At 40.9% G+C, this 21934-nt stretch overlaps 1 protein-coding gene and 2 long non-coding RNA genes across 11 annotated transcripts in view; 2 read left to right on the top strand and 1 right to left on the bottom strand.

Moving 5' to 3' along the window:
- Positions 1-1177: 1177 nt before the first annotated feature.
- On the top strand, positions 1178-3390 carry LOC108436406. The gene is made up of 3 exons (XR_001858524.1): positions 1178-1330; positions 2875-3008; positions 3310-3390. It is a non-coding gene; the product is annotated as an uncharacterized LOC108436406 (long non-coding RNA).
- Positions 3391-7474: 4084 nt separating this feature from the next.
- Positions 7475-21934, top strand: part of cep170ab (centrosomal protein 170Ab) — a 79415-nt gene continuing 64955 nt past the window's right edge. For all 9 annotated transcript variants that reach the window (XR_005129993.1, XR_005129992.1, XM_017712885.2 and 6 more), the window contains exon 1: positions 7475-7588. The gene's annotated coding sequence lies outside the window, so the exon portion shown is untranslated. The remainder of the gene's footprint in view (positions 7589-21934) is intronic.
- LOC119262935 lies at positions 14089-17313 on the bottom strand. Its single transcript, XR_005129994.1, has 2 exons — positions 15482-17313; positions 14089-14955 (listed from the first exon to the last, which is right to left on the bottom strand). It is a non-coding gene; the product is annotated as an uncharacterized LOC119262935 (long non-coding RNA).

The raw sequence follows: 21934 nt of genomic DNA, 5'->3' as shown, positions 1-21934 counted from the left end.
CAATGTCTTTGATACTGCATCTAAAAATGACCTTTGGATTATTCTGGATTATTAGATTTTCCTGTATTTATACCTGCACATTCACAAATTTCTCAGAGATTTTGGTTCATCATGTTTATATATAAAAAGTATTTCAGTTTTGATTTGTCTCCATTTCAGTACTCACTTCCCTTTGTACTGAAATGGAGACCTTATTATGACAAGGAAATTCATGGTATCAATTTCACTTTGTGTGGATAGTTAAACCAAAGAGTATTAAAGCCCAAGAGACAAAACTAGATGGTGCAGCTAGATGGTGCTGCAGTAGAGCTGCTGCCATTTTGGACTGAAAATGCCAAACATCACAACCTACAGACACTCAAGTCCCAACACAAATGTATTTCAATAAACAGGATGATGGTCTTGTTCCTAAACTACGATACTAATTCAGGTAGAATAAACAAGGTTATGAAACTATTAACCTTACTGGGCAAATTTCATATACACAGATCCAGAGTCACAGGATTGGTTCCGAATTTTAGGCAATTGTGCAATGGCCATTTTTTATAGTTCCTCATTGCAAATAAAATGAAACAAAAAGCTTAAAAGACATCTCTTTGGTTAAATAAAATGATTAAAACATGGCATTTAGTAACATAGATCTCACTGATGTATGACTTATATACGATTGGAGCTGTACCCCATACATGACTGTTAAAATACATCTTAAAATAATACATTAAAACCAGAACCTACAGCAAACTTCTGCTAGTTTCTGCATGAGTTTTGTCATGTAAAGCTACCTGTGTGTGTAGCTTTGAGGTCAGGAAGAGAACAGTCATTAAAGAAAGTCTCAGGCTGCACATGAGAGGATTTTACGGAAGTGGCCTGTGCTGCGAGGTTTTAGTAAAAATCCAAGTGAATATTGCAAGCTCAGAGCAGAACTCCTGTGAAATGACTGGAGTGAAAATCTATGTGTTTGGTACATCCTGAAAGTGATTCTGGAGACTTATGCTGCAGGACGAGTGTGAGCTTTTAAAACAGACCTTTTGAAAGTGTTTTGCTGTTGTAAAAACCAATTATTGCACCAGCTGCTGGTCATTGATTAATGATGTACATAGCAAGGTTTGAGGGGTGACCTAATGTTAGTAATCCTTTAGGTCTGTCAGTATTGCAGGCCACATGTTTAGGTGTTTATGTGATTCTGCTTTTTTATGAAATGTTGAACCCTATCAGGTTGAATGCTAAGCGGTGTTGTCCTACAACTGAGTGACCATTCAGATTTCACTTCTGCCCTGGCTGTCCATTCAGCCATATTATGTGTCCAGTTGTACTATGAATTTATCCAGAGGTAAGCTCTTACTTGTTGTACTCGAGCACTCATTCAGTAACCACTTACTTGACTACTCAAAATGAGCAAAGTGACTACTTGAGTACTAGTTTTTGTTTTTTAATCGAAAACAGGAACATTACTTGTGTTACTCAGTAACATAAGTTACTGAACATTCCCATTGTCGGCTGTTCCTCACACAGCGATCAATGTGCTCACTGACATCTTTTTAGTCCTTTTAAAATATTATGACATACAGTCTTTTCATATTCATTACAACCGCGCTGAAAGTTGCTGTGGAGTAGATATACCATAACAAATGCTGTGGATGTGAACGTTATATATTTGGGAAGAAAGAAAGGAAGGAAGGAAGGAAGGAAGGAAAGAAAGAAAGAAAGGAAGGAAAGAAAGAAAGGAAGGAAAGAAAGAAAGGAAGGAAGAAAGGAAGGAAGAAAGGAAGGAAGGAAAGAAAGAAAGGAAGGAAGAAAAGAAAGAAAGGAAAGAAAGAAAGAAAGAAAGAAAGAAAGAAAGAAAGAAAGAAAGAAAGAAAGAAAGAAAGAAAGAAGGAAAGAAAGAAAGAAAGAAAGAACTAACTTACTTTACTGAGCCTGGAGGGAAATTGCAGTGTTTCAGTAGCAACACATATAATTACACATAAACTTACATAAACTATGCAGAAAAATACAAACTACAAATAAATCTAGACATAAGTTAAAGTACAAGAGAAATAAAATAAAGTATAAAAGTGTATCTGTTTACATATTCACATGGCATATCAGACAGATTCGCTGTATTTACAGACAGCAGGCACTGACTGGTATGAGGTCGTCTAACAGCACATTATAGACATGACTAACTTTGAGTTGCATCAATATTGTAGTGTAAAGTGTCATTACAGTAATAGTTGTGATATATTGCACAGTGTGTATTAGTCAAAAAGGAGATATAGTGATGAAGTTCAGCTCAGTTCAGACAGCAGAGGATCAGTACCTTCTCTGCAGTAAGGAGAATTGTTGTAGATCCTTGTAGCAGTAGGTAAGAAAGATCTCACATGGTCGCTCTTTAGCACAGAGCAGCTGTAACAGTAGGTGCTTCTCCGTTCATCCAGTGCAGCATGCAGAGAATGTGAGGTGTCCAAGATGGCTAGCAACTTGTTGAGCGTCCTCTATTCTGCTACAAAGAGTCCAGCTTGACTCCTGCAACAGAGCCGGACTTCCTAATAAGTTTGTTCATTTTGTTCAGAGCATTGTTGTTAATGCTGCTGCCCCAGAACACAACAGCATAGAATAGAGCACTCACTACAGCACACTGGTAGAATGTCCAAAGTAGCTTAGTAGCACACACAAAAAGACCTCAGCCTCCTCAGGAAGTAGAGAAGGCTTTGGCCTTTCTTGGACACTGTGAGAGTGTTACAGCTCCAGTCCAGCTTGTTGTCCAAGTACACACCCAGATATTTGTATGGTATATATATACCTATATAGGTAACCATCCTTCTAACTCTAAGTTTTTGTCTTTGGGTGGGGTTAGGTGTAAGATGTTTTTTGTATTTATAATTTTTTTGTCAGAAGAACTGCAGAGCAGAGTGCACTTCCAAAGTCCAGGTGAGCAGAAAGACTGGCAAGATGGTCCAGTGAAAGAATGACTTCATCAAACCACATGTGGAATTGTTCATCAGGGACTGGCAGAACAACTAATTCCAGTTGAGACTGTTAATTAATTTTTTTCCTTGAATAAGTTTTTTACCTGAATATAATTTTTTAACTAGACATTACTTTAGCGTCAAAGTCTGAGTGTGTGTGTGTGTGTGTGTGTGTGTGTGTGTGTGTGTGTGTGTTACGTACTGTGTTACTGCACTTTCGTGTAGTATTGTCAGTAGCAGAAACATATTGGGGTATTTTTAATAGAAAGTAGGGAGTCAGCTAAAGTTGTCATAGAGCAATTAGTCTTGCCAAAAAAAGTTTGACACCGATAATTAATTCCTTTTTATCTTTCCACTGCAGGAAGAAGATTCCAGCCCAGTAATAGGGTTCCAGCCTGGAAAGATGCATCCATTTCATGAAAACGATTGCAGTACAGGAAGCAGAATCTAGTTCAGAAACAGTAAAATCAGTCTTTGACATTTTAATGTTTAAAATTCTACAGATTTTGGTTCATATTTAATTTCTGTTTTTTATACATTTAATACATGTGATGTTTTGCATGTTTTTTCACAATTTTGAAACTCTCTAAGTATTCATAAAAGAACAACAAAATGATTCCAGGCCATGCACTTTGCATTGTTAGAGTAACTTGATTAAAGAGAAATGATTAATATGATCTGGAAAGTAGGGTTGTTTTTTGCAAAATAAAAAATATAAAATAAAATCTGTAGGGCATGTATTTTTTAATTAAATATGTTATAATAAGTAATATGTAATATAAAGTTTAATGAAGTGATACAATAAATGTATATGAGATTTTTTCTGACAGTATAAAATAGTGTCTTCATTTTACAATATGTAATTATTTTACAGTAAATTTAGAGTATTAAAATTAATGCTGTAATGTCTGTTACAGTGGTCTAATATTTGCTGTGATAAAAAATACAGCACTCTATTGCTGTGATGCCAAATACAGTACTGTGATTATTACTGTAATAAAAATCACAGTATTTTTATAGGTAGTGATTAAATTTATTTTTATAATTCATGTTTTTCTGTGATTTTCATTGTACAGTGTCCTTGGGTGTCTTGAAAGGCGCTTATCAAATAAAATATTGTTATTATTATAAATCCAAATCATGTACAGTTTATTCTCTTACACAATATATTGTAGTAGTAAGGCACAATCTGAGGGAGGCGCTGCTGCTGCTTCTCTAATATTGTGGTTGACAGCCTGTGTTGCTAGCTAACATTTACTGAACTATACTAAGCTTTTTAAAATGTGGTAGGGTGAAGGGGTGAAATGGGACTGGCGTTTATGTTTGCATGTAGGTTCCACAACCTCTGTAGTCTATTTTCCCATTTTCTTTAGAGAAATCGGTGTATACTGGAACCAGAAATATTTATTGAAGGCAGATGAGCGAATTTATATATATATTTAATTTAATATGATGTCGGCCCACCCTTTGCACCCTTTGTGTTTATGGGAATTTCTGACCGTTCTTCCAGAAGCGCGTTTGTGAGGTCAGACACTGATGTTGGACGAGAAGGCCTGGCTCACAGTCTCCAATCTAATTCATCCCAGAGGTGTTCTATCAGGTTAAGGTCAGGACTCAAGGCCAGTCAGGTTCTTCCACACCAAATTTGCTCACCCATGTCTTTATAGACCTTGCTTTGTGCACTGGTGCACAATCATGTTGGAACAGGAGGGGGCCATCTCCAAATTGTTTCCACAAAGTATGAAATTGTCCAAAATCTCTTGATCTACTGAAGTATTAAGAGTTCCTTTCACTGGAACTAAGGGGCCAGACCCAACTCTTGAATAACAACCCGACGCTAAAATCATCCCTCCTCCACCAAACTTTACTTTTGGCACAATGCAGTCAGACAAGTATCGTTCTCCTGGCAACCGCCAAACCCAGACTCGTCCGTCGGATTTCCAGACAGAGAAGCGTGATTCGTCACTCCAGAGAGCACATCTCCACTAGAGTCCAGTGGTGGCACTTCACGCCACTGCATACAACACTTTGCATTGTGCTTGGTGATGTAAGGCTTGGATGCAGCTGCTCGGCCGTGGAAACACATTCCATGAAGCTCTCTACGCTGTTCTTTGGCTAATCTGAAGGCCACATGAAGTTTGGAGGTCTGTAGCGATTGTCTCTGCAGAAAGTTGGTGACCTCAGCGCACTGTGCACCTCAGCATCCGCTGACCCCGCTCTGTCATTTAACATGGCCGACCACTTTGTGGCTGAGCTGCTGTCATTCCCAATCGCTTCCACTTTGTTATAATACCACTGACAGTTGACTGTGGAATATTTAGTAGTGAATAAACATGAATTCAATACACACAGAGAAGGTATAACCTCACAGAGCAGGTACTGTTTGGGTGGTCGATCATTCTCAGCACTGCAGTAACACTGACATGGTGGTGACTTGTTCAAAGTCAGAGATGACAGCTTTTCTGCTTCTGTACAGTTTGTGTTAGTCATCCTTTAGTCCTTCATCAGTGGACACAGAATGCTGTTGGCTGGATATTTTTGGTTGGTGGACTATTCACCGTCTAGCAGTGACACTGAGGTGTTTAAAAACTCCAGCAGCACTGCTGTGTCTGATCCACCACACCAGTGATACACACACCACCACCACATCAGTGATACTGCAGTTCTGGGAATGCTCCACCACCCAAATAGTACATGCTCTGTGAAGGTCCATGGGGGGTCCTGACCACTGAAGAACAGGGTAAAAGGGGGCTAACAAAGTATTCACATAAACAGATGACCTACAGTCTGTAATTGTAGAACTACAAAATGCACCTATACAGTAAGTGGAGCTGATACAATGGACAATGTGTGTAGAAAAAAGGACATAATGTTATGCAGCACCAGTGTGTTTGTATACATATCTATATCTATCTATCTATCTATCTATCTATATATATATATATATATATATATATATATATATATATATATATATATATATATATTAGATAATGGTTATATATATGTTTATATATATATATATATATATATATATATATATATATATATATATATATATATATATATATACCCTTTGCAGCTATAACAGCTTCAACTCTTCTGGGAAGGCTTTCCACAAGGTTGAGGAGAGTGTTTATGGGAATTTTTGACCATTGTTCCAGAACAATGCCTGGCTCACAATCTCCGCTCTAATTCATCCAAAGGTGTGCTAGTGGGTTGAGGTCAGGACTCCATGCAGGCCAGTCAAATTCTTCACTCATTCATGTCTTTATGGACCTTGGTGCGCAGTCATGTTGGAACAGGAAGGGGCCAAGAATATGAATTACTGGAACCATGTCTTGTGGTCTGATGAGACCAAAGTAAACTTGTTTGGCTCAGATGGTGTCCAGCATGGTGGTGGCACCCTGGTAAGGAGTACCAAGACAAGTGTCTCTTGCCTACAGTAAAGCATGGAGTTGGTAGCATCATGGTCTGGGGCGGCATGAGTGCATGATTCCCTCCCTTCGGAAACTGCACCACATGGCAGATTTCCAACTCAATAATGACCCCAAACACACCTCCAAGATGACAACTGCCTTGCTGAAGGTAGAGGAGATGGACCGGCCAAGTATGTCTCCAGGCCTAAAGCCAATTGAGCACCTGTGGGGTGCGGAAGAGGAAGAGCGCAATTGAGCACCTCAAGTGGAAGGAGGAAGGGCGCCATGTGTCTAACATCCACCTGCTCTCATCATGGAGGAGTGGAAGAGAATTCCAGTAGCAACCTGTGCAGCTCTGGTGAATTAGAGAGCGATCTAGTGTGTTACCTATCACGCTTTTTTATTTTCTGTGTGCTCTATGGAGATGCTGATGCCTGTTTTGTTTTTGTATTCTCAGTAGGCAAACAAGGTTTGGCGATGATTCTTGCACAAAGAGAGTGAATTTATATTTCTAAAAGCCCGTGTGAATACAGTCAATACAGCTGCCCGAGCCCCTCACCGTAGGTGTTGGTTATGCTCTGGGGGGCTGTGGAGACAGCTTGCAACAATGTGACATTCGTGTTTTTAAAGTAAATGACGACTTACAGCAATGTGAAGTGAAACATCGCTCCAGCACAGGAGTGATGTTTCAGCAAAATTAAATGTGGTATAGAAATACAAAGAAGAGACAGTACGAACATCTGGCAAACGGGAATGAGTGGAAGGGGTAAAGACCAATGAACACCCTGCTGAAAAAAATCTTTAAATAATGAGAAGGTTCTGTTGGTTCCTTATGGTGTCCAGTAGCCACTGTTTTTTTGTTTTCCTGATGGGTTGACATCACAGTGTAAAAGATTCTAGTGATGTAACAGATGTTATGGGACTGAACCCAGATTAGAAAGCAAAACCATGAGGTTTTAATCCTAAAGGTTCTAATGGTCTTTTTTCTGTAGGATTATTATGATGGCCATGTTGAAATCAGAACCCGAGAGAGAGAGAGAGAGAGAGAGAGAGAGAGAGAGAGAGAGAGAGAGAGAGAGCGCAAGCGCAGATCTATTCCTCTGTCGTAATTAACTCTGCAGCGCCATCGTGAGTCTAGCCTCAAAACGCTGGGTGGGGAGAGAGAGGTGGTCCTTGCAGTAAACGAATGCGATATAGAATAAACACAAATACACATACCGGGTAAGTGATGCTCTTTAATCTTCACCTTCCCTCCCACAGCGTGCACTTCGTCCGGACGCCGTAGCGCGTGCTTGTTTTAAACGATTCATTAGCTGCTCTGCGGGCAGAATGACACGGCCTTTGATGACATGGACGGTGGGCGTTTCAGCATCAGACCATGTCTGAACGAGATAATGATGACTCAGTTTGTGCGTTTTGTCTGATTGTGCACTTTATAAAAGCGCAGCATTATAGACAGATATATCTCTCTTTTCCCGTTAGCCTAAACAACTGATGAGCTGGAATGTTCTCCCACGGTTAATTATATTTTACTCATCTTTTACCAAATTATTGCAAATATCCAGACAGAATGAGCAGAACACGTCTGCAGACAGGATGAGCGCGGATACTACAAGACGCAAAGCCCTCCGCGGAATTAGGAGCGCAGCTCTCAAATCATCCTCTTCTGAAGGTGTATCATTCAAGGGTAGCTGGCATTTCAGCCAAATACGCGGGGCCTGTTCACATTACCTGCTCCGAGAGGAAGGGCCTGCGTGTTTAGATGCCTGTAACTGGCCATTTTTAAATAGCCTCTGCTCTTATTCAAATCCTTTATTCAAAGGAGCGCACATAAATAAAAAAATATTCCAGCCAATGCGTCAAAAAAGTTAGGAGACAAATAACATTAATATAATAATACCAATAACATTAATACAATATTTTTTGTAGCTATCATGCACATCCTGGTTTAGCTTCATTAAGTTAAATCAGACATGCTAGTGATAGAATTTAACAAGTTCATGCAGTGACTGTGTTTATGCTTATTTGTATTTATTTGAATTATATATTGTTTTTACAAGTAAAAATACGCTTCCTAGTGGTTTAACTTCTAATTGGTTTTCAGCAATGTGCTTCTCAGATCTCAGTTCTCTTCTTCCCTCTCAGAGACTGAGACTGACAGACACCATTATTAATTAAAAAAAGACAAATCAGCACATTTGCTTCTGACTGGGGCATAACCACAATGACATTTACTAAGTTCTACCACAGTGCTGTGCACAGAGCAGCATCACAGTCCGATATAGTGGGGGCAACAGGATAGGAGGGCTAGTGTTGCTTCGATAAGGCCAAAGCAACACTAAAGGACCTAAACCACCCAAGCCTGCAAAATTTGGCATAAGATACTACAAAATACTCAGATGTTTGGCAATCAGATGTAAGGTTTCTATCCACAAACAATGGGCCCGTTTCACATTTCCAACTTACCACTTACATCAATCTCTGAATCAGTTAATTATATACAAATAAATAATACTACAGTCAACAGGACTGAAAAGTATTGGTGTGAGGAACAAACCTTGTTTGAACCCCTCAGTTGCCAGTAGTAGCTCTGATTTACTTTGTCCCAGGGTCACATGTTGGTGTCCATCAAAGAGATCATTTCTAACCCAGTTGGTAGCTCTGAGGTTAAAACAAACATTATGTAGACTTTTAAAAACTAGGTAATGGTCAACTGCATCAGAGAGAATACCACATACATGTTTCTTTCTACTGATGGCGCTGAAAGGATAAGCCGAGAGCAGATAATAACAAGATGAACTGTGAATTTTGTTACTAATGTAACAATAAAAAAAACTGAACCTAAGAATTACTTAGTGTTATACACCCACAACTGGTGATAGGAATAAAGAAAGTTCTATTACTTGTTTTAAATGGAGACTGAAACTTTTAGTTTTATTTGGCTTCCAGCTCTGGCTGCGTCTGTCTGTTTCCTAGCAACTACGACTGAGTGTGTATATCAGGGCGTTTTCACACTTGGTCCATTTCAGTGTTTGAAGTGACTAATGTTTTTTTTGTGCCTATGTGAACACAGCAAACATAATCAGACCCTTCTAAACTGCCCCAAAAACAAACCGAACTGAGACCATCTCCCAAGGCTTGTAGCTTTTGTTTATCAATTGATTTGTGCATTGTGAAAACAAAACAGCCCCAGTCTGCTTTTGCTTTGATTTATGGTGAAGACCTCGAGGTTGATTACCTGTTAGAAGTGGTCTGAGATCTCAAAGGACCAGAAAGAAAAGTCCTTTTTATAGTTGACTTGCATTGTTCCTTGGTTCCTTTCTGGGTTCACTTTAGCATAACTCAGTTCAGTTCATTTAAAAAGAACTATATGTGAATGAAGCACAGCATGAAGCAAGGAGTTTTGCAGAGTCGTCCCCTGATTCATTGGGTAAATCTGTTATTATGTTCATGTTTTTGAGAGCTGCTTTTGTATTTTGATCATAGGACATTTGAGAAAGCTCAATCAGCTTAGCTACTGGATTTAGCTACAACTACCATGACCACACGGTTCACAGCCAGGTCAGCGGTGGAAGTACATTATTTTTGATGTGGCTGGCAGGCAAGTAGGTATCTCTGAATGAACTGGTCAGTGAGCTGTGTGTCCATCATCAACGGCTCGAAGGTTGCTGACGATGCACACGGTGTGTGGCAGAAAGGCATCTTCAGAGCCTCTTCAGAGACTGTGTGCTCTTTCAGCACCACCTGAGTGGTAGCCTTAAGATCTTATTTCTCCATCCCAAGCTTCTCCATAACATGATGCATGTGGTGTATTACATCTAAAGGTGATACTGTAATGTGCTACTTGTTCTTTCAGCAATGGTTTTATGATCTTAAAGGCCTGTAGGAGTTATTTTTTTGTTGAAATTGGTGTTGCTGAAATTGGTACCACAATCACAAATGATCTCATATGGTTTCCCTCTTCTTCTGATGAAAGTTCTTCTGTGTTCGTGCTGCACAAAAGTTTAAAATAGACATACCTGGTAGTAAGGCACTTGAAGACTATGCCCAAATGGTTGAAAACAGTCACATCCATAATGACAGTTTAGTCTCTGTAGGACAGGTGAGCCATAATGGGGATCACAGATTATTTCAGTCATTCCAAGCACTGAAGCTGATGTTTTTGACTGCCTGATCTCCTGATCTCTGCAAATAAAACACTCAGGGCCTGGATATAGCAAGTGACCATCAAAGTCTTTTATTAGAAGTTTTGTGACAGGTGTTCAGGGACTAGCACAATAGGATGAATGGCACAATCTTCCAGTTCCTCTGTTTTTCTAAGTCATCCCCCAACTAGTAGTGTGACACTATTGGGAGAGAGATTCAGTCAACTGCTTGGACAAAAACATTTAATTACTCATAGCACACTTACTACATTAGGGACATTTTTCTTTTGTGCTATCTTGAAACTTCAATCTCCAGGCAGACAGACAGCAGGCACCCTATATTCAGGGCCTGGTTAGTACAACAGAGGAAGTTAACCCATGAAGTGTACTTAGGTGAGTCAGGAATACAAACATTAGCAACTACTGAAAGACCAAAAAAGGCTTGCAAAGCACATCTGCATCTTCTTTTAGCATTGAGCTTGCAGGCTTTTGCTCCAGTGATTAGGTTGATACAACACAAACAGCATTTTCCTTCTAATGATGTCATCATCAATGTTATGGGACATATCTCCAGTTAACAGCTTCAATAAGTTCCTGGATCTCTAGATCCCATGCATGCACAAATGCCTTGTACTGACCTGATCCAGCTAAGCACTGTGATAGAGGCAGTCCACAAAGAAATTTGTCTGATTGGTAGTTTGAGGTCTGTGTGCAGCACATTTGCTAGTTTAGCTCCAGTCAAGGCTCCAGACAGGGCACAGACAACTATTTTTGGGTGCCACTTAAGATCTATCTATCACGAATGTCATCTTAACTTGCTTGTTGCTGTGTGCAATTTGAATTAGAATAGGCCCTCTCTGATTCATCACAGATCAATTGATTAAGTAGGAAAAATGACATGACCTGGAGTGTAGTATCTGTACATGACAAGGTTTGTAGATGGGGTAGCTCTCGAGTTCTCTTTCCTATGCTTGCCATACAGGGAGAGAGTCATCAGAGATCATCCCATTCATACTCATTCTTCCATAGTGCTTGCACTAGAACTTTAGCTTGTGTCGTGTAAGGAATGATGTCTCAAGGACAGAAGCTCTTCCACACCTTTAGGGTCAAAGTGATTAGCAGCTGCAGGAAGGATCGCTGTCCTTTCAGAGCTATCATCTAACACATCATGTGTTCAGAATTTGATTACCATTACACAGTCGGACATGGTCCAATTTAGCATGACACAGCTTGACTGTGTACCTAGATCAGTACTTGAGGATGTGCTTACAGTGAGTATGCGCTCTTTCATTTAGGGCCACATCGTGCAGTAAATGCAGGTGTTGTTCACCACATGTAGAGCAAGGCTTCAACAAAGTGCAGCTGTCTGGCTGTTGGCCCCATCCACATCTCCAACACCTGTTCTTCTGTTTTATACAGGAAATTCTATAAGAGTCGCCAAGCAAGCAAAGGGCAGAAAGGCTTAATTCGCTGTTGTTTTTTAGATGTGGATGATGGAGCTTTCCCTGTGTGTCAATGATCCTGCTTTAAAGATGCCGCATGCGTTGATGGTGTGCTAGGTCTTAAATGGAATATGTTCTGTCATTTCCACTCTGGATGATTCATTGGGCCAGGCAATGCTCTACAAATGTTTCTCTGCATCTCAGTGGCAGGTTGATGATAAAGTGTGTCCACATGCGAATCACACCTCAATTCTGAGATAGATTGGCCATCTACAGTTCTCAGCAGTGCCACCCAATTATTCACTGCAGCTGCAAAAAAGCAGATTTTGTGATTCTGAGGCTCTTGGCATAAGGCTCTGGGTTACCGAGTAACAAGGCAAAAACATTATGTCTTGGTGAGCGAACTCATGTACTTGATAATGTCTAATATTTCTCTTATTGAGATTTTTGTACAAATAGCATATTACTCAATGCATTCATAGACTAGATCTCACTATATAAGCAGGTCATTTAGTTTGTTCTAGGAAATAAAGCTTGAAACAAGTTAAATTATTATAACGCAAATATAGCAAGATAATTTGGCTCAAATAAACATAAAAATAGTGAATATTTTTCTTTTGTTTTCCAGAAAGTTTATAGTTTGAGAAGTTATTAGTAACGTATAGATTACTTTACTACCCCAACACTGGTAGTGCTGCTGGTGTTTTAAAGCACTTTGTCCACTCCAGTATACCTTGTAGATGTAAAGTCAGAGATGATAGCTCATTTGTTGCTGCACAGTTTGTGTTGGTCATCCTCTAGATCTTCATCAGTCACAAGATGCTGCCCACAGGGTGAAAAAATGCTAACAAGGTATGCAGAGATTATTGATAACACAGTAGACTCAGAAGCCTCGTCATCGAAACCAAGGTTTTACAAGCTTTTTAAAAGTTATGAATGGTCAAGAATGTCAAAAGCTTTGAAAAGATCAATAGAAAGAACAGCTCAATGGTTCTTTCTGTTTATGGCTGTAAAAGTAATTTTAAAAATGTGTGACAGCAGATATGGTGCTGTGTTTCTCTCAAAAATCAGATTGATAGCTGCACAGGGCAGAGTTTGCATAAAGGAATGACTTAAGTTGAGTTGAGGTTTGTTTTCCGCCCCTTGCGGCAGCTATGCAAGTGACTCAGCCACATGTGTTTTCCCAGGATTATACTGTTAGAGAGTACCAGGTGAGATGCATGCCATTTCTTGCCATCCACGAGGGTGCAAGTCAGGGTGTTGATTCGAGTGCACTTTTTCCTGCTGTGGAGTAGTGGAATGGAGAGGCTCCCCTAGTTGAATTAAGGTGTGTTGGAAGACCTGGAGGAGATGGAAATGTTTTTAAATGCAGAATGGCAGACTGTTTGCAGCATTTAAGGACAAAATGAAAGCATTCTATTTCTCCATTGGTAGGTGGCTGGTAAGCTAGTGTGCACACACGCTTGATTTCGCTTGCTTTCAGGAAAGCCAAGGACTTAGCAGCGATAAACTGTTGCCTGTTGTCAGGGACAATACACTCTGGATTTCCATGTCGGCTGAAGACTGCTGTAAGGAAGTGTGGACGAAACCAGTCCTGCGTGTTCGTTGATGCAAAATAAATGAGACGAGTAGATCAGACTGAAGTGAAACAAACGGTTTTATTACAGAATTCTGGAGAGGTTACAAACAGAGAACATGCATCATGTATCTCCCAAGTAAGCTCTGACCCCTTCTCATCTGACTCCCTTTTTATAGTCGCATGACCGCTCCTTCCTTACCCCAGATATCAGTAGATTCCATCAAGCCTCCAAATGTGTGTGTTAGGCATCTCACTAATCCACATCATAAAAGTTTAAGGATGCGCTCGAGACGTGAGTGCGTCTGCAAGGTCAGCTTAAGGTATTCCCTGTGTTTACCAACTCCCCCCGTTTTCCAGACAATGGCTCTGCTTATCTGACCAGATGAACCACATGTGTGGTGTGCTAATCCCAGTGTCTACTACTATTAGCTTCGAGGTATTTCCTGTTATCTGACGTCCTTGTGTATTCCAACATTAGTCAGCACACAGCCTTATGTGCTGACTCTTAGCTCTTAGAATTGTACAATATGACCATTAAGCTTTCAATGCAAAACATAATACATCTTAAAAAGTAATATGAACAATACTAAGGCTAATAATTCCACAATTCCCCCTTTTGACCTTTCACCCGAAAGGTCAACATTCAGACATAACATCGTAACCTCTATATGTTGAGTTCTGACCTGCGCAGTTAATGACAAATCAAATATCCATGCTGTGGAGCTGCCTAGGGTGTAGTCTAATTGTATTCCCCCCTATCTACTAATACAACGGTCTTTGTTCGTAGTTGATCGTCTATACACCTCCTATTCCCCCCTTTGTGGCTATACAGGGCCTCAAAAAACAAAACATGAACATGAGTGTGATTACACATATAACACATTACATTTGCTTAACAACTGCACATTGTCTGGAGTGTGAGAGCAAAAAAACCTGTCAGGCAGCCAACTTTCCTGAAATATCCATCAAACAATTTGGACAGGAAAAATTCTCTCACGGTTCTCCTGCCACAAGCAACCTCCTTTATGGAACTCCAGTCCAACGTTAAAAGAAAAATTCAATATGTATGAAGGTGACTTAAGCTAATACATATGGAGCCCCAAAAATAAACAAATTAAAATAATGTTCGTTAGCGGGCTAGTCGACCTATCGGACCCGATAACAAACCTAAAACCCATTTCCCTAACTCGTAAAAAGAAAAGAAAACACATCTGAGGTCCCAACGTATTCAAGCAAAGACATATAAACACATCAATGTATCAGACTGAAACTCTTCCACAGGTCGACTCCGCAAGTGGTGTTGATGATGTTGGGTGTAGACCTTCTTATTCAGAGTCTCTCAGTCCATTTTTATCGTCCATCCGTGAAGGTGTGCACCCCTTCAACGCATCCCGATTTCCAAACACTAAACCCCCTTTCTTTCTAAAAGGGAAAGAAAACAACAGCGAGTCCTTGGGAAAAACAGACACATCATATGCGAATCACAACTCCATAAGATAATGCCAGATCCACTAAGAATGAATATCCATCCATCCATTTTCTAAGCCGCTTCTCCGTCAGGGTCGCGGGGGGGAGCTGGAGCCTATCCCAGCAGTCTTCGGGCGGAAGGCAGGATACACCCTGGACAGGTCGCCAGTCCATCACAGGGCAGACACACAGACACAGTCACTCACACACTCACACCTAGGGGCAATTTAGCACACCCAATTGGCCTGACTGCATGTCTTTGGACTGTAGGAGGAAACCGGAGAACCCGGAGGAAACCCACGCAGACACGGGGAGAACATGCAAACTCCACACAGAGAAGACCCCGGTCACCCGGCCGGGGAATCGAACCCAGGCCCTCCTTGCTGTGAGGCGACAGCGCTACCCACCACGCCACCGTGCCGCCCAAGAATGAATATAAAATGATTAAATATTCAAAAAGAATATTCCTCCACCAGTTCACCTTCTTCCACCTCATCCTCGTCTTCGTCATTAATGTTAATGGGAGTGCTGCTACCCAATTTAAACCTGTCTGCTGACAGATTTTGGCAATGCGATTTTTCAAACTAGCATTAATTTTTTCACAAATCCCTTGACTTTATGGATGGTAAACTGCTCCAAGATGTTGTCTAATCCCCAATTTTGCAAAATCATTCTTACTATCTTATCCACAAACTCTTTCCCATTATCTGAGGAGATCTGGAAGTCCCTATCTACCTATGACTTCTTTACACAAAATGTAGGTACTGATAAAGCTACTACCACTAATAAATATCTTTTCCCTTCAACTGGTTTTATCATGCCAACAAAAATCCACAACAACTCATGCATAGGACCCCTTGGAGTCGGAATGTGACCAGGAGGAACTATCATACCCTTCCGAACATTATTTCTCCAACAGATTGTGCACCTGCCTATGACATAATCAATCTCCTCAAGTAAGTATGGTGCCCAAAACCCAGACGCCTTTGTGATTTCACTTCTAACTTCCCCTTTTGCAACATAAGCTAACCCATGTGCTTCATCAGAGCATGCAACAGCTGGAGGTATCAATGATAGCTGAGATAGTTAGAGCTGAACCTGACTCAGCTATTGTTGTGATGATAGCTGATTTAGCAGAGACTGACTCTATTTGACCAAAGCCTGCTTCTTCTCCTTCTTCTTGTCATCCCCACCTGGTTGGCTATATGATCTGTATTCACACCTTTTGCCATACTTCCAAGGCCAACCACCTCTGCCAGTTTGCTCCTCACTGGTAGGGGCAACCTCTTCTGTATTTTGGCTCGCAAAATGGACTGTTCCATTTGATTCAAATCCGGATCATTTCCTGTAACATTTCTCCACACTTGAAGGGCTCTTGAAACATAAGCTCTCGGGTTTTCTTTCAGTCCGAGTGGCTCAATCAGAATATTATCAGGATGCGCATTTGTCGGAAATGTATCACTCAATGCTCTCTACATTCGTCCTCAAACTGCAGAAAACAGCTCTGGATCATTCTCAGCAGTCCCCACATATCAATTTAGTCCAGCTTTCTGTAGAATCTCGTCCATAGCTGGAACCCCTAGGAGATTAGCTAAAAGTCTCCTGATACCTCCTATGGCAGGCTGTGTTCCCACCATAAACTCTTCTGCACAACATCAACCGGAGTAATTACATTTGACACCTTAGTTTCCTTTTTTGTCTTTTTAACAGTTCCCTTATTAACCCTTACTGTTAATTACAAATTTCTTTATTCATCAATAAATGAACACACACTGAAGATTTATAAACAGTGCTAGCTAGAATTAAATGCACTTACATCTAAATACTAATTTCTAAGTTTGTGAAAGAGTTTGTGGATAAAACAGTAGCGTCTTAGTCACCCACAGATGTCTTCAATGGAGCTCAGGTTACGTAATGCACTGGTTCTCCGCCCACAGTCATCTGGCTCTCTCCTGCTCACTCAAACAAAAGTGAATATGACACAACAAAGAGTTAATCCCAATCCATTCTTTTAACAATGCACACATTTATACACTTATCTGTCAGCACACTGGTTATTTACTTCCCCAACTATTCTGTCCTTTCTTGGGAGCTCATCTCATTTATATATATATTTTATCGACGTCTCTGAAAAGAGGTTCATAGATTTTACTTAACTCTTAGATGTCCACTATATACTCAAAAGTCCTCTTTTGTCTCCCAAAGAAGACTCATTGTTGTTTATAACCATATAAAGGTAAAACAAAACATAGGACTCCTTATCCATATGACTTTTCCTCCTCACATTAATAATATTCAAATTTTATAAACATTACTTACTTTAACTAGTGATTTTGAGTTTAATTGTCCTCCATATAAGACGCTCATAAATCTATTTATTTATTTTTTTAAATTTTTCAGCAAAGTCCCCTACAAAGGCTCCTTAAATTTTAACTAAATAAAGCAAATATCATTCCTGATCAATCCTCAACTCTCATAAAGTTACTCTATAGACACACAGCAGGTCAGAGAACATAAACGCTTCACCCCTTTTAAGAGAAGAGGGAGGGGTGGCGCTCAGACACACACACAGACCCATATCTGCACACACACACGTCTTACTCAGAAAAGGAGGGGCTGACACACAGACGAAGTCCAGCTTCGTGTACACACACACACACACACACACACACACAACGCACAGACACACAGACGAGCTCAGCATTTTCCTTAAAGTCGACTCATTCATACATTACTATAGCATGCTTTTGCCACCATTCACTTTTCTTTAACTTTATCTACCAAATTCCCTGGGCCCGGGGTGTTCCCCAAATTTTATCAAGCCAAATCCGACTATTTCTCAAAGCCAATTTTCACACAGTGACTAATCTACAGATATCTTACCATTTAAGAAGCTATAGGCCTAGTACTTGTTCTACCCATGCCAAGGCGTTACTTATTAAGTGAGTACCATTATCTGAGTGAATTCTTTTGGGAAACCCGTGTTGGGGAATCCAGTGATTGATCAACATTTTAGAGACTGATTTGCTATCTTTCCTCATAGTGGGGAACGCTTCCACCCAATCCAAAAATACGTCCACGAACATTAACAGATACCTGTACTTCCTGACTGTCTGATTCATATCTGTATAATCTATCTGAATGTGTTCCCCTGGGCGATTGGGCTTAGGGAATCTTCCTACCCCTGGTTTGCAAGTTTTTTGCCACATTATTTACATTACATACTTCACATTCTTTTACATGTGTGGCTATCATAGCGGTTAGAAATGGATGCCACCATCCTTTCAAGTTTTCCCTCATCTGTACCTTTCCTACTTGTGCCAACCCGTGAGCTTCTCCCAGCCCTGCTTTTACCAAAGTCCATTGGGACCTTCCCAGACTAATTCACTCTTTCTACCACCTTTATCCAGCCAAATAGTCTTTTCTTCTGGGCTAGCCTGTTCCTGCACTTGCCTGAGCTTTTCTCCTGTCAGAATTGGTTCCCATGGTTCACCTTCCTTCAATACCATCTGCCAACTTTGTTCTTTTATAACCTGCTGCTTCCTTTGCTGCCTTGTCTGCTGCCTCATTACCTCTTTCCACCAATGAGTCCCCTTTCTGATGTCCCTTGCACTTTATGATGGCAACCGGTTTTGGTAGTTGTATCGCTTTCTCTGGTGCTAAGAACTCTTCCTTGTGTTTTATGGGTTTGCCCGCACTGGTGAGATAACCTGTCTCCTTTCATGGTGTAGTCTGGTCTAGCAAGGTCAGCCACATGTGCTAGTTTAGTTGCTTTAGTTCAATGAATGCCTGCACTAGCTCAGGTGTCCATATCAAAATGCCTGGCGTTAGGTTATCATAGGAGGGTGGGGATACTTGGGGATACTTACCATTCTATCCAGGTTGCCATTATATGTGCACTTCAACCTTCTGACCTTAGCTATTTCCTGTTCTGCATCTGAAAACCTCTTCCTGGCTTTTCCCTTCTTAGACATTCCTGCCTTTTCATGTTCTGCCTTAGCCTCGTCTAATTCCTTTATTGCTCTAGCTGTAAAATCATTTAACGCCTGTCCCAAGGAAATCTGGTCTTGGGGAGACAGTTCGTTATCCAACATCCATTTTCTCAACAGTTTCTCCGTTTCTGCCTTCACTTTTTCCCACTTTTTTGGGTCTATCTCTAAGTCATCAACCGCTTTAGCCAAAATGATTATCTGTCTCTCCAATGTTTTCCATTGCCAATTCCCCACTCCAACTGTATTATCCAATTATTTTCTAAATCTCTTTTACTGTATTCAGCCATGTTGATCAAAAACTGGTACTCACCAAGACGTCTTCGAAGTTTTACTTGCTCAACTCACAATGCTCAGTTGTCACCGTTAGGTTTGCTGCATGTGAGGAACTTCAAACTTATCACGAATGGGCGCTTTAGAGGACCACCCTCAGGGACTCCAACCCAGTACTTTAGAGGACCACCCTCAGGGACTCCAACCCGGTACTTTAGAGGACTCAAACCTCAAGGACTCCAACCTGATACTTTTAGAGGACTTGAACCTCAGGGTCTCCAACCTGGTACTTTAGAGGACTTGAACCTCAGGGACTCCAACCCTGTTTTAGGGAGAGCCAATCCCAGGGACTTTCAACCCAGTCCTTATCCCATTCACTCGTCAGATGACGGGAGGGGTTCACCAATTCCCGGCAAAAAACCACAGACCCAATACCTTATTAATCACTCAGTATATTTTTACCTTATGTTTGTTCCAATTCAGTCCTTTAAATTTAATCACTTGATCCAACCTCTTTTACCCATCCATAATTTAGCAGTTGTCAATATGCAGAATTTATTTAAATAGGTTTCTGCCAACCTGAGTAAATGGCGCGCCTGTGATGAGTAATGGAGGAGAAAGATCAAGCTTATTTTTCCAATGGTCTCCTTTGCATCACGTCGGGGTCACCAAATTGTGGACGAAACCAGTCCTGCGTGTTCGTTGATGCAAAATAAATGAGACGAGTAGATCAGACTGAAGTGAAACAAACGGTTTTATTACAGAATTCTGGAGAGGTTACAAACAGAGAACATGCATCATGTATCTCCCAAGTAAGCTCTGACCCCTTCTCATCTGACTCCCTTTTTATAGTCGCATGACCGCTCCTTCCTTACCCCAGATATCAGTAGATTCCATCAAGCCTCCAAATGTGTGTGTTAGGCATCTCACTAATCCACATCATAAAAGTTTAAGGATGCGCTCGAGACGTGAGTGCGTCTGCAAGGTCAGCTTAAGGTATTCCCTGTGTTTACCAACTCCCCCCGTTTTCCAGACAATGGCTCTGCTTATCTGACCAGATGAACCACATGTGTGGTGTGCTAATCCCAGTGTCTACTACTATTAGCTTCGAGGTATTTCCTGTTATCTGACGTCCTTGTGTATTCCAACATTAGTCAGCACACAGCCTTATGTGCTGACTCTTAGCTCTTAGAATTGTACAATATGACCATTAAGCTTTCAATGCAAAACATAATACATCTTAAAAAGTAATATGAACAATACTAAGGCTAATAATTCCACAGAAGCTAATCACCAACTGCATGCTCACTGAAGGCACAAGCACAATCTCAGGCCATTCACTATGATAGTCTACTAGTGAGTGCATGATGGCACTCCCAGATGGCTATCTCAAATGTGACCCACCACATCCATAGCCAGCATTTACCCTAGGCTTGGCTGGAAGCAGCACAGGTTTTATTGGATGACTGACACTGACTGAAGGCAGACAGGAAGTTAGACAGACAGTAATTTGTTTAATCATCTTTTACCATTGTGTCCATCCAAAGCCATCAGCATAGGTCATGTAACTGTTGCTTGATGTGCAAAATGGCCTGGTGAGCTTTGTGGGCGAGTGCTATTAAGGTGTGGAATAGTGAAACTGGCGTGATGAGGCGTACTCGTCTGAACACATACTCATCTTTAACTGAGAGTTTCACCTTGTAGAACGACCACAAGATGGCTGAATATTTGAGGGAGTAGAAGTCCAGCAACAGTCAACCACAGCAAACTCACAGCAGTGAGACAGCTGGGTCGTGTTTTCAGGCTCCTACGAAGAGTTACCAGTGAAATTGTTGCATCAAGGCATGAAGATAACATTATAATTGCAAAGCAAAGCAGGCATGCCTCCCAGTGTGCAACACGTATTACAGCACGATTCTCCACTTTAATGGTAAGTGAAGTAGTCAAAGCCTGATGTTTGTCAGACCCACTGCTGATGCGTTTAAGATTAAGAGACCCATATTAGTCCCGCAATGGGGAAATTTCACTTCCATATTTAACTCATCCGTGCAGTGAAACACTACATCCACTAGGGGCAGTGAGCACACTTGCCCAGAGTGGTGGACAGCCCTATCTGCAGGGCCTGGGAAACAGTTGGGGGTTAGGTGCCTTGCTCAAGGGCACTTCAGTCACATACTGTCAGCTCAGGGGATCAAACAGGCTACCTTCTGGTCACAGGGCTTCTCTAACCTCCAGCCTATGACCGCCCACATTGGTAACTGTCTCCAGAATTTTAGAAGAGCCATGTTACCTGATCTTCATTAGCAGCCATTTTGTGTATAGGCATGTGGTCCAGGCTTTGTTCTTTGCATGTTCTGGTCTTGTTCTAACCATGGTATGCAATTCTTATCAGTCTATTTTTGGTTTTGCTTTCCTGGTTATAGTATGTATTCTGGTTTCTGAGTATTGGTTTATGTTTCTGTTTCATTGAGTTTACTGATTTAGTATGTGGATCCTGCCTGTACCAGAATATGAGTTTACTACATTAAATCTGCACTTGACTCCAGACTCTTTCCATGAGTCCCTCTGTGACAATGATCACTACACAATTTGAATTTTCAACCCCAAAGGTTAGATCTCCATTTTTCTACAGCCTATACAGAGCCAAGAGCCTCTGTGTCCACAGTAGAATG

This window comes from Pygocentrus nattereri, chromosome 30 (assembly GCF_015220715.1).
Source record: "Pygocentrus nattereri isolate fPygNat1 chromosome 30, fPygNat1.pri, whole genome shotgun sequence".
Lineage (NCBI taxonomy): Eukaryota > Metazoa > Chordata > Actinopteri > Characiformes > Serrasalmidae > Pygocentrus > Pygocentrus nattereri.
The sequence above is the reverse complement of the archived record's forward strand: the minus strand, read 5'-3'. Positions and strand labels throughout refer to the sequence as shown.